This window comes from Rutidosis leptorrhynchoides, chromosome 3 (genome assembly GCF_046630445.1).
Source record: "Rutidosis leptorrhynchoides isolate AG116_Rl617_1_P2 chromosome 3, CSIRO_AGI_Rlap_v1, whole genome shotgun sequence".
Lineage (NCBI taxonomy): Eukaryota > Viridiplantae > Streptophyta > Magnoliopsida > Asterales > Asteraceae > Rutidosis > Rutidosis leptorrhynchoides.
In genome coordinates, this window is record NC_092335.1 from 332,003,976 (window position 1) to 332,016,767 (window position 12,792).

The following is a 12,792-nucleotide window of genomic DNA, read 5'->3' on the forward strand; positions in this document are numbered from 1 at the left end:
CCACCGCACTCGCGGAGCACACAAAAACAGTAATCTGCCTATAAAAGGCCATGCAATTCGACGGATTATTTACTTCTTTTTCTTTTCTAATATACGTAAAATATATATATATATATTATAATTTTAATTTTAATTTTAATTTTAATTTTAAATTCTAATAATAAGGGTATGTTAGCGAATGTTGTAAGGGTGTAAGTCGAAATTCTGTCCGTGTAACGCTACGCTATTTTTAATCATTGTAAGTTATGTTCAACATTTTTAATTTAATGTCTCGTAGCTAAGTTATTATTATTCTTATTTAAAGCCAAAGTAATCATGATGTTGGGCTAAATACTAAGATTGGGTAATTGGGCTTTGTACCATAATTGGGGTTTGGACAAAAGAACGACACTTGTAGAAATTAGACTATGAGCTATTAATGGGCTTTATATTTGTTTAACTAAATGATTGTTTGTTAATTTTAATATAAAGATTTACAATTGGACATACCTATAAATAACCATATACATTCAATCGGACACGATGGTCGGGATATTTATATGTACGAATAATCGTTCATTTAACCGGACACGGGAATGGATTAATAGTCTATGGAATTATTAAAACAGGGGTGAAATTATGTACAAGGACACTTGGCATAATTTATAACAAAGTATTAAAACTTTGGGGTACACGCAGTCGATAACCTGGTGTAATTATTAAACAAAGTATTAAAACCTTGTTACAGTTTAAGTTCCCAATTAGTTGGAATATTTAACCTTGGATATAAGGATAATTTGACGAGGATACTCACATTTTATATTTATGACTGACGGACTGTTATGGACAAAAACCAGACGGACATATTAAATAATCCAGGACAAAGAACAATTAACCCATGGGAATAAACTAAAAATCAACACGTCAAACATCATGATTACGGAAGTTTAAATAAGCATAATTCCTTTATTTTCATATTTAATTGCACTTCTAATTATTGCACTTTTATTTATTGTTATGGTAATTAATTGCGCTTTTATTTATTGTCATTGTATTTAATTGCACTTTTAATTTTCGTACTCTTTAATTATCGTAATTTTATTTTATCGCACTTTTATTTATCGCAATTTCATTATCGTTATTTACTTTACGCTTTAAATTAAGTCTTTTATTTATTTAATATTTTACATTAGGTTTTAACTGCGACTAAAGTTTTAAAAATCGACAAACCGGTCATTAAACGGTAAAAACCTCCTTTTTATAATAATATTATTATTATATATATATATATTTGTATTTTTATAAACTAATATAGCGTTAAGCTTATTTAAGTGTATCCCTGTGGAACGAACCGGACTTACTAAAAACTACACTACTGTACGATTAGGTACACTGCCTATAAGTGTTGTAGCAAAGTTTAGGTATATCCATTCTATACATAAATAAATATCTTGTGTAAAATTGTATCGTATTTAATAGTTTTTCCTAGTAAAATATACACTATTTCCTAGTACGCCTCGCACACATCAAGTATTTTTTTGGCGCCGCTGCCGGGGAACATAAACCCCGAAAGCGCAACGTTATATATAAAAAAAAAACTGAACGTATAGAAATCGAACCCTTCTGAGCTGAAGTTGAACCCTCCGTGACTCGCGGAGAATTTGAACTGGACCATACCGCACTCGCGGAGGTCCTCTGACAGGTCAAACCTGGTACTCATTTAATGCAAAATTAGGGTTTAATTATATTAATATTAATATTAATTAGGTTTTAATTATAAATTAATTAGTTTTAGTTTTTATTTAATTTGTATTTTTAAGTTATATTAAGTTTTATTAAATATAAAAAATTAATAGTTTTATATAAAAATAATATTTTTATAAAAATTGTACTTTTTACTACTTTTAGTATATTTTTTTTATATTTTGTATCTTTTTAGTTGTAGGTCATAGTTTTTGCCATAGTTATTTTTACTTCTAGATTTTTAGGCTTTGCCGTAAAATCCCTTAAGTGCTTTTTCTTTAGACTAAGATTTAGGTGCTTTAGAATTTTGCGATGCTGTTCTAAGGTTTTAGTACCTTTTTAAGATATTGCCATTTGGGATATAGTATTTCTTTTAAGCTTTAATATTTTTAGACGCAACTTTTAATTTTTAGTTTTTAGTGCCTTTTTAAGTTTAGACGCGCTACTTTCTTATTTTTATTTTTCGACGCCTATTATTTTTCGCCTTTTTATTTTTTCGACGTTTTTTGACGCGCTCTTTTTCTCTCTTATTTCTCGCCATTCTAGTTTTTAGGACTTAGAATTTTCTCTATTTCTTATCTAATATTTCTTTAAATTTCAAACGAAAAATTATTTTAAGCGGTTAAATTGATAGACATCAAAATTTTCTAGTTCGTAGTAATAGTTGGATTTGTACGTGGACCGGGTTATTGGAGCCAAATAGTACTCAATTATATTGAGACCAAACGAATCCTGCCCCTCTGCTGCATCTTTTGGCTATTCGAAACGTGGGCAAAATCAGAAAAGTCTATTAATTGGATAACTTATATAATTTTTCTTTTTTTTTAAAAACTAATAGGATATTCAGTGAATGCACCGAGTAAAACGTTCACCACCTTTTGTACGTTCACCACCTGTAACTCGATCAAGACATCTAGCAAATATTGTCGCCGTTGATTTTTCTTTAGAATCGTCATCCAGTCGACCAAGTACTCCAATTCAAATTTTCGATAATCTATTTTTTGAACCCTACCTCACAATTGAGAATCCGGAGAATATTCAGTGACAATTCATAGATCCTGAACCACTATTCTTTCCTCCGGAACCACCAATCATTCAAACAGAGATTGTTGAGGAACGAACCATTAAATCAGAATTCTCTAGTGATTCAGATTCAACAAATTCAATCATGGAAAATCTGAAACCTTTAAATATGGAAGACCGAATGAGAGCTAAACGCACTGGCCAAGGTCATGCAATTACTCAACCTGACATTAATGCGCCAGATTATGAAATCAAAGGACAAATTCTACATGTGGTGACTAATCAATGCCAATTTTGTGGTGCGCCGAAGGAAGATCCAAATGAACATTTTCGTACCTTTAATAGGATCTGCACTCTATTTAAAATAAGAGAAGTTGAAGATGAACAGATATATCTCATGTTATTTCCCTGGACTTTAAAGGGAGAAGCCAAAGATTGGTTAGAATCGTTACCTGAAGGGGCGATTGATACATGGGACGTTTTAGTTGAAAAATTTCTTAAACAATTCTTTCCGGCATCTAAAGCCGTAAGACTTCAAGGAGAAATTGTTACGTTCACACAGAAGCCAAATGAAACTCTATATGAGGCGTGGACAAGATTTGAAAAGTTATTGAGAGGATGTCCGCAACATGGTTTAGACACTTGTCAAATAGTACAAATATTCTACCAAGGATGCGACATCACTACAAGGAAAGACATAGACATAGCAGCTGGTGGTTCCATTATGAAGAAAACAGAAACGGATGCTTATAAAATTATTGATAACACTACTTCCCACTCACATGAGTGGCACCAAGAAAAAGATATCGTTAGATCATCTAAAGCAGCTAGAGCTGATTCTAGCCATGACTTAGATTCCATTTCTGCAAAGATAGATGCTGTCGAGAGACGAATGGAAAAGATGACTAAGGATATACACTCAATACGAATTAGTTGTGAGCAGTGTGGAGGACCACATTTGACAAAAGATTGTCTCAGTATTGAACTAACAATGGAACAAAGAGAGAATGTTTCATATATAAACCAAAGGCCTAGAAATAATTATCAGAATAATTATCAACCGCCAAGACCAATTTATAATCAAAACCAGAATTATAACCGAAATGTTCCATACAACAACCAACAAGGTCCTAGTAATCAACAAGTATCCAATAATACTTACAAGCAGCAAAGACCTAATTTTCAAAACAAACCACCACAAACCGATGATAAAAAGCCGAATTTAGAAGATATGATGACGAAGCTAGTTGAATCTCAAACTCAATTTTTCACATCTCAGAAACAAACCAATGAACAAAATGCTCAAGCATTTAGAAATCAACAAGCTTCTATTCCAAATCTGGAACAAAAAGTGAGCAACCTAGCAAGGTTAATAGGTGAAAGAAAACCGGGAAGTCTACCTAGTGATACAAATGCTAACCCTCGAAATGAAATAGCTAAAGCCATTACCACAAGAAGTGGTATGACACTTAAACCACCTGAAATATCTGTAATTTCTGATGAAGCTATTCCTACTCCACAAGAACCACAACCTGAAAAAGATAAGGAAAAAGAACCGGTAGTTGAAAAGGTTAATGAAGATAACACAGTTAAGGCTAAACCTTATGTTAAACCATACCAACCACCACTTCCTTACCCGAGTAAAATGAGAAAAGAGAGACTTGAAGCCGAGCAATCCAAATTCTTGGATATGTTTAAATAGATAAATGTAAATCTTCCTTTCATTGATGTGATTTCAGGAATGCCTAGATATGCTAAATTTCTGAAAGATCTAATCACAAATAGAAAGAAAATGGAAGAACTCTCGGCTGTTACTATGAATGCTAATTGTTCTACAGTCCTGTTGAATAAGATACCAGAAAAATTATCAGATCCAGGAAGTTTCACAATTTCATGTTTTCTGGGTAGTCTTAGTTCAATAGAAGCATTGCCAGACTTAGGTGCTAGTATAAATCTAATGCCGTATTCACTATACGCTAAACTAGACCTTGGAGAATTGAAACCAATAAGAATAAGTATGCAACTAGACGATAGATCAATAAAATATCCTAGAGGGATAATGGAGAACATGCTAGTTAAAGTTGGTACTTTAGTATTTCCAGTAGATTTTGTTGTTCTGGACATGGAAGAAGATTCTCAAGTTCCTCTCATATTAGGAAGACCATTCTTAAACACGGCTAAAGCAATGATAGACATGTTTGGTAAGAAACTAACCCTAAGTATAGAGGACGAGAGTGTTACCTTTTCAGTTGATAGAGCAATGCAACAACCACAATCTACAGATGATACATTCTATTATATTCAAACTATAGATTCACATGCAGAATTGTTAGAAGAATTTCCAGAATTACAAGGAACAGGAGAATGTTCTTTAGGAGAAGGTACTGAACCAATTGATGAAACTGAAATGTTAGCTACACTTATGGCTAATGGATATGAACCAACAACAGAAGAAATTCAAATGCTAAAAGAAGAAGACAGATATCTGTAACGAACCTGGAATTTCCAACGTTTATTTATTAATAATTATTATTATTAATACGTGTGATTAAACGAATGTATGTCATTACGTTTGCATGTTGCCATGATTGCCCGAACTTGACTTTAATTGCCCGAAACGTCTTTGTGACACCCGAGACTTACACGAATAATATTTTTAGATATTATTTACATTCATGATTAATTTTATTAATCATTTTAATTAACCATGATGATTAGTTAGTTACTTGGGCTTTAATTGGATTAACTTGTTATTATTGGAACTTGGGCTTGTTTTAAGTTAATGGACTCATGAATAAAGACTCATAAGCCCACCCTACATCTTAATGTACTACTTAGCCCATGTCTTTCAAAGTGTAAGTATTATTTGGAGAGTAACTAGTTGGTTAAGGCTTTTAGAATATAGTTACCTTATAATCCCCATGAGACTACCTCCATTAACCAACTTTGTAAGCTTTAACATTCTTAAGACTAGTGTGTAATTTGCTCCTCCCTCCTCCCCAAAAAAAAAAACGTAAACTTGAGTAGTAAAGGGGAGGGTTTTCTTTTTTCATTTTACTTGTTATTTCATTCACATGTTCACTTCACTTAAACACACACTTATCTCTCATTTTTCTCTCAACATTTCCTCTCTTTTTCTCTCTAGTTCTTGTAAGTAACTTGAGTTTTTCCTTTCCCTCTTCTTTGCTAAAACCGAATCCCAATCATCTTCATCATCATTCTTTGTTGTTAAATTGTTACTTGATCTTGTTGTAGCTTACTTACTTGTAGTTGATTAGTTGTTTACTTACATGTTACAAGAATAAACTTTCTAGTTTGATTCTTCTTTTATCTTGTTTTACAAGAACAACAAGAACATAAACTTACTAGTTATGTTCTACATATACTTTCTTAAAAGATTGCAAGTTCATGTGTTGATTAAAATCATACTTGTAGTTCTTGAAGTAAACTTAAAGTTTACTTTACTTAAAGATCAAACCTTGGTTGAATCTTTAAAAGTATGAACAAACCATGAACCATTTACTTGTTTATTTAGTTTTACTTGCACTTTAATTTTATGATTTTGGTTGTTGTTGGTGAAGTACTACAATTTAGTCTTGATCTCATATCTCTTGGAACTAAAAGTTAACTTAAAAGTTCAAGAACATGTAAATAAGTTTTCTTTAAATATAACTTTGTATACTTATGCTTGATCTAGACTTTTGAGTCTTGGATCTTCAAGATCTAACTAAGAACTATGTTCTACATCTTAAGATCTTGATTATTTAGTTATTTTCAAGTTTATAGTTCAACCTTACTTTTATATTTCATGCATGTGTTAAACTAAGACTTTGATGTAACTTTGGTTCATCAAACACTTACAACTCTTAAGTGAAGTTGTGCTACATGTCTTAGACTTGCACTTGGGTTATGATGGTCAAATCTTGATCAAGATGATGCAAACACATCAATGAGTTGTACACTTGAAGCTATATGCATCAAGGATGAGAACCGTGATAAGCATCGAGCACCGGAACCCATTATTTTCGAGTAGATAACTTTTCATATAGGACTCGTCTTAATCTGATTTACGGTTTAGGATTTATGGCCCTCCGATCGTCACTATGTCCTTTAACGTTGTGCAGAAATTTCTGACCTACTCGCACTTAGACCGTCACCACGGTCAAACGAAGACGAGTTTGCTTCTATAAATTTTACCACACTTAAGGGACTCATATACGGAGCCATGGCCACTGGTCTCACCTTAATTCAGTAAGAGTAGAGGCCGTGGTGACTGACTGAATTCAGCCTTTGTTATAAACTACTTTCATGAATGAAACTTACTTTACGCCTTTTGTTTGATGATGAATGATGATGACCTTTAAGACCTTATTTACATAATTTTAAACCATTTTAAGATGATTTACTGACTTTGTACTATTTGACTTTGGTTGAGGACTTTCGGACCGTTTACTTGCGCACCTTTTTCGGACCGACTTTACGACTACATTATCATTGTGAGTTATAGCATTCCCTTTTTACTTTAACTTATTTTGGGAACTGAGAATACATGCAGATTTTATGTTTTACATACTAGGCACGAGTACTTAAACTTATTTATGTGTGGGTTATACAACGGCATAAACATTCCCTTTAGCTCGGTAACGTTTAATCATTGGTTTTTAAACCGTGAACGCGAATCTTAGATATGGATCCATAGGGTTTGACATCCCCACTCGGGCTAGTAGCGCTAGCATTTAACGAGTGTTTAATACTTTGTAGACATACGCACTTGCCAAGTGTACTTTCATGGGGGTATAAACGTTAACTTAGTTACCAAGTGCCCACGGTTAACATATACTTTATCATATTGTTTTGAAACGCTCTTTGTAGCACTGAAATCTCGTGGCCTACCTTACTTACTGTTATACTTAAACTATAGCACACCAACCTTTGTGTTGACATTTTTAAGCATGTTTTTCTCAGGTGCTTGAGGTTAGCTTCCGCTGTGTACTAGTCGTGCTGTAGACACCCACTGCTTAGAGTTGTCATCGCATGAACTACTTTACCTTGCATTCAAACTTTAGTACTTTTGAACTATGATTTGTAACGACCATTGTGGTCACATACACTTATTATTTGCTTCTACTTAGTGAATCATGCTTTTGGATTGTAAAACATTTGATGTCGGTTATGACGTCACCTTTTTATCGTGAATGCAACTTGATTTGAAAACGCATATAGTACTTAACCTTGTAATGATCCTGTTGTTGATGATTCGTACACGATGGTTTTGTACGGGGCATCACATTTGGTATCAGAGCATTGGTTGTAGGGAATTAGGTTGCATTAGTGAGTCTAAGACCGACCCGAGTAGGATTCACTAATAGGACTAATCTACAACTTGCTAGTTTACTTGTTTCCGCTAAACTTACCGCATGCTGCTGCTTACTGTTACTGATATATGACGTATGCTACTACATGATTTCACTACTGCATGCTATTACTTGCTTTCGATTGCATGCTACCTTCGTACGATTTGCTGTTATTGCCATGCTACTTATTGTTATACCTGATTTAAACTGTTGGCCTAATACGTGCTTGCTTTATGACTTACTGACATGGAAAATTTATTTTCCTTGTTCAGATGTCGGATGTACCACCTGCTAGCGTTTTGGGCAGTTTAGACTCTTCAGCTACTCCACCTACCACCGTTGCCGATCCACCGATCCCGATACGCACGAGTGACCCCGGCGCTTCATCTTCCGGGACTAGCAGCCAGCCGCCTACACCATTGACTACTTCTGATGGACACGTGAGCCCTACGGAGATTCCAGCTCCGTCTGCTCCCGGACCCTCGGAGTCACAGCCCCGCATCGGTGGTGTTGTGATCCCCGCGGAGTTCGGGGAAGGGCCATTCTGTAACCATATACGCATGCCGTGCCGACGCACTCCAGATGGACGTTTAGTGCTGATACCGCCAGGCAGACACAGAGAGATGTTGGACGCCTTCGGACTACCAGTTCAGCCACCCGTGTCACCACCACATGATTATGATGATCCTTCATCCGATGACTCCACTACAGATGACTCCAGTGACTCCGACAAAGAGAACCTTGATGACGTACCTATACAGGCACCCTCCACCCCGCCGAAGAAGCGGTACCGTCCTGACGGCACCGTCATTCCAGGGGTGAATGGAGGTCGTGCTTTCACTGACGCTTTTGGTCGGCGTCGGAGGGTTACTGCCCGTAAGCGGCTTGTGCCGTACCCTGCCGACCCGCAGATACGTAAGGCACCTCGTTACGTGCTGACTATTTCTGGAGCCGGGACATCTGCACCTCCTTTCGTGAGGGCTGCACCACCTGCATCACCGGCACCATCTGCACCACCGACACCACCTGCACCGCCGGCACCGCCTGCCCCACCAGCTCCACTGTCGAGGAATTGACAAGGGAGGTACAGATTCTCCGAGCTCGGGTTACTGAGCTTGAGGAGCAGTTGGCTCAGGTTTTAGACATCCTACACCCACCTTCACCGTAGGACCTTTTCTATTAGATTTCATGATGTAATCTTGTTGTAGTTTCATATTTCACTTATGTATTGTACGAACTTATTCAGATGTATGAAACTTATTATTATTAAGGAATGGAAACTTTGTGATGTTACTTTTTGCACAAGTGTTCTATTTACGTTACTGTATGGTGTTTTGCGGTACTTGTATCAACTTGCGTTACTTAATTAACATGTGTTGTGCTGTTTACATGTTGGTTGTTATACACTATATTATTATATATTAAATGCTGGATTTTGACTTGAGTCAAAATGTTTGTATAGAACACCATGGCTAACGGTCGATCCACACCTACTGCTGCTCAAATTGAAGAGATGATCCAAGAACGTGTAGCCGCAGCCCTAGCAGAAAGAAACCTCCAAGCTCCACCGCCACCACCACCGGTTATCCCACCCGTTCGAAATGGGTGTACTTACAAGGAATTCTAGAGTTGCAAACCACATAACTTCAGTGGAACCGAGGGACCGGTTGGTCTCACCAGATGGTTCGAGAAACTTGAATCAGTATTCCGAGTTAGCAACTGTTCGGAGGACAACAAGACTAAGTTTTCTTCATGCACGCTATCTGACGGCGCACTAACGTGCTGGAACACGTTAGCTCAAGCGAAAGGTATCGATGAGGCATATGCTACGCCATGGGTGGAATTCAAAGCGACTATGATTGATGAGTATTGTCCGAGAACCGAAATCCAGAAGATGGAAATTGAATTCATGCAGTTAAAGGCCGTTGGGAACGACCTTGATGGTTACAACAGGAGATTTTTGGAACTAGCCCTAATGTGTCCGACAACGGTCACCCCGAAATTCAAACGAATGGAGAGATACTTCTGGGGACTCCCTAAGTCCATCAAAGGAAACGTCACATCATCCAAACCACCGAATGTTCCCGAAGCAATGCGCATGGCGCACACCCTCAAGAATCAGATTCTTATTGATGAGCCGGAGAAGGCTAAGTTTGAAGCTGGTAGTAGCGAAAAGCGAAAGTGGGATAACAACAACAACAACAACAACAACAACAACAACAACAACAACAACAACAACAACAACAACAACAACAACAACAACAACAACAACAACAACAACAACCACCACCACAACAACAGGGGGAGAACCTATGACCAGACCCCTGCCAAGAGGCACAACAACTGTGGAAACCCCAACAACAACACCAACTCCAATCCAAACTACAAGGGAACCTTACCACAATGCAAGAGGTGTTACAAACACCACACTAGGTATTGCAATGTTGTCTGCGAGAAGTGCCAACGGTCTAGGCATGTTGGAAAAGACTGCAAGGTCACCACTTTGAATGGGATGCCAAACCCCACAGGGCCGAAGAAGTGTTACGAATGCGGGCAGACGGGCCATTTCAGAAATGCGTTCCCAAACAAGCGAAAAGACGGTAGACCACCCCGCGCTAGAGCTTTCAATGTTAATGCAAGGGACGCACACCAAAACCCCGACTTGGTGACAGGTATATTCAAAATCAACAATCTTTTAGCTTCTGTCTTGTTTGATACTGGTGCAGATAGAAGTTATGTATGTAGACATTTTTGCGATAAGATTAGTTGGTCATTAGTCCCGTTAAAAGAGAGTATGCTTGTCGAGGTCGCCAATGGAAAACTTGAGAAAGTTGACCATATTAGTCGTGGAGCTATTATCAACATAGCTGGTGCAGATTTCGAAATTGATTTTATACATATCAAAATGGGAAGCTTTGACGTGATCGTTGGTATGGATTGGTTGAGCAAGATAAGAGCCGATATTATTTATGGAGACAAATCACTTCGCATACCACAAGGAGATGGCGAACCACTGGTTATCTATGGAGAGAGATGTACCTCGAAGTTGAACCTCATTAGTTGCGTGAAAGCACAAAAGATTATGAAGAAGGGACGTTTTGCTGTCCTAGCACATGTGAAAGCGGTAGAAACCGAGGTGAAGAGCGTGAACGACGTTCGAATTGTGAACGAATTTTCTGATGTCTTCCCAGAGGAATTTCCTGGATTGCCACCGCAGAGAGCAGTAGAGTTTCAAATTGACTTAGTTCCAGGAGCTGCACCTGTAGCTCGCGCACCTTATAGACTTGCACCTTCCGAGATGCAAGAATTACAAAGCCAACTACAAGAACTACTTGATCGAGGATTTATTCAACCAAGTTTCTCGCCTTGGGGCGCACCTGTGTTATTTGTGAAGAAGAAGGATGGATCCTTCCGTATGTGTATCGACTACCGTGAACTCAACAAATTGACAATCAAGAATCGGTATCCTTTTCCACTAATTGACGATCTTTTTGATCAACTACAAGGATCGAGTATTTACTCAAAGATTGATTTGCGATCCGAATATCACCAGCTGAGAGTGAAGGAAAGTGACGTGATGAAAACTGCATTTAGGACCTGTTATGGTCATTATAAGTTTCTCGTGATGCCATTCGGTTTGACAAATGCACCTGCCATGTTCATGGACCTTATGAATCGTGTCTGCAAGCCGTACTTGTATAAGTTTGTTATCGTCTTCATAGATGATATCCTCATCTACTCTAAGAGCGAAGAAGAACATGAGCAACACCTCCGACTAGTGCTTGAGCTCTTGAGACAAGAGCAACTTTACGCCAAATTCTCCAAGTGTGAATTTTGGTTGAAGGAAGTTCAGTTTCTGGGTCATGTTGTGAGCGACCAGGGTATCAAAGTTGATCCCACCAAGATTGAAGCCATCAGTAAGTGGGAGACCCCCAATACTCCGACGCATATTCGCTAATTCCTAGGTCTCGCTGGTTACTACCGAAGATTCATCAAAGGATTTTCTCTGATTGCGCGTCCTTTGACCGAACTGACTCACAAGGGCAAGAAGTTCATTTAGAAACCCGCACACGAATCAGCATTAAAAACTTTGTAGAAGAAGTTAAGCACCGCACCTATCCTATCACTTCCTGAGGGCAGTGACGACTTTGTTGTTTATTGTGATGCATCGAAGAGTGGTTTTGGTTGTGTACTGATGCAACGATCAAAAGTTATTGCCTATGCCTCCCGCCAATTGAAGATTCACGAGCGGAACTACACTACTCACGATCTTGAACTTGGAGCCGTTGTCTTTGCGCTCAAATTATGGAGACATTATTTGTATGGAACTAAGAGAACTATCTTCACCGATCACAAGAGTCTCCAGCACATCTTCGATCAGAAGCAACTGAATATGAGACAGCGTCGATGGATCGAGACACTCAACGACTACGATTGTGAACTCCGTTATCATCCTGGTAAGGCCAATGTCGTAGCTGACGCTTTAAGCGAAAAGGAGAGGACGGCACCTCTTCGTGTTAGGGCTCTGAACATCACCATCCATTCGAACCTCAACAGCCAGATCAGAGTAGCCCAAGATGAGGCTCTCAAGGAGGAGAATTTATCTCACGAACATTTAAACATACTTGTCTCTCGATTCGAGGTTAGGGAATCTGGACTTCGATGTTATGCCGGAAGAATTTGGGTACCTTAT

General features: G+C 37.8%; 1 non-coding gene across 1 annotated transcript; it reads right to left on the reverse strand.

Annotated features, from left to right (window-relative positions):
- Positions 1-3,274: 3,274 nt before the first annotated feature.
- Positions 3,275-3,381, reverse strand: LOC139903495 (small nucleolar RNA R71). The gene has a single exon (XR_011778311.1). It is a non-coding gene; the product is annotated as a small nucleolar RNA R71 (small nucleolar RNA).
- Positions 3,382-12,792: the final 9,411 nt, after the last annotated feature.